The sequence below is a fragment of the Alligator sinensis genome, unplaced genomic scaffold (genome assembly GCF_000455745.1).
Source record: "Alligator sinensis unplaced genomic scaffold, ASM45574v1 scaffold172_1, whole genome shotgun sequence".
NCBI lineage: Eukaryota > Metazoa > Chordata > Crocodylia > Alligatoridae > Alligator > Alligator sinensis.
Window position 1 is genome coordinate 916,866 of NW_005842168.1, and position 1,301 is coordinate 918,166.

General features: G+C 55.3%; 1 pseudogene; it reads right to left on the reverse strand.

Annotated features, from left to right (window-relative positions):
- Positions 1 to 106: 106 nt before the first annotated feature.
- LOC102378953 lies at positions 107 to 1,301 on the reverse strand (annotated as a pseudogene).

The following is a 1,301-nucleotide window of genomic DNA, read 5'->3' on the forward strand; positions in this document are numbered from 1 at the left end:
GCAACACTACCTGTCTTGTTTCAAAAGTCTCGGAAAACAGACAAAACAAATCCCAAGGGTCATATATTGCAAGACTGAAGGCTTTGACGAACTAGACCTTTAATAAATCAAATATAAGTCTGCGTGTATGCAGACGGAGAGGTTTTGGCATCTGAGACAGCTGGGACCTGAATGCAGTGCAGTCATCGTGGTCTGTGGGAGAAAGATAACTAATCTGATGGGTGTCATTCTGGAGAAGAGTAGACGGTGGTGGTCCCAGAGCTTGACACAGGCTAGAGAGACGTGGATGAGGCATTTCAGTGCGGCAGGAGTGGAGTTCACCGTGTGAAGTCTGCAGGCTGGATCTAGTTAAAGAACGAGTGCTTTTTCAGTGATTCAGGCATCTCCGGTGGTGGGGGCCGGGGCATCCTTAAATAGACCTTGACCGAGTCATAAATGAACCACTGCAGGGCTGTGAGGGTCCCAATCATGAGGATGCGGGCAAAGAGGCCTTTCCATACACCTCTAAAGCCCAGCCTCTTCAGGATGTCCGAAGCACTGCTTCCCTTCTCCTTGTTGAGCACAGACACTACCGAGTCAGCCGGGTGGGAAACGACAGCGCAGAAGACACCAGCAATATAGCCAGCCACAAAGGTGACACCAAGCTGCTCCATCTTGGTACATTCGCTACGTGGCTTGGGGACCACGTGGGCATAGAGCGCCTCCAAGGTGCGCTCAAAGCAGGCAAACTTCATCATGGTATAGGGGATCTGGCGCATCCAGAGTGGGGTCACTCCCTTATAGAAGGCCCACAGCCCTTCCTCTTGATACATCTTGGGGGCAGCCTCCCGTAACGTGTTGGCATAACCCTTCTGAGTCTGGATCCGCACCTTGACTGCCTCCATGGGAGAGAGGGCGATGTCAGCAAAGAACTCAGCGGTGGCTGAGGCGGCCAGGTAGAGGCTGGTCCGGTACAGGTAGGCTCGCTCAGGCCCCAACAGTTCAGAGTAGCGCAGCTTGAACACCTCGTAGAGGCCAAACTTGCAGAGGCCCTGCATGGAATAGCCCCAGCAGGTGGGAGCCCATCCTTTGGCCAGCCCACGCATCCCCTCCTCTTTCACAGTGAGGGAAAAGCCCTGCATCAGGCTCCGGTAGCGGCTGGGCTCTGCCTGCATCCGACACTTCACGAGGTCCAGCGGCACCACCGCCGTGTGAGTCAGGCCGCAGCTCACGATACCACCCAAGCCGCACAGGGCCAGGTACGTGGGCGAGCCGTACTGGCAGCTGTATTCCTCCTCCTTACTCCATAGAGCAGGGGCCAT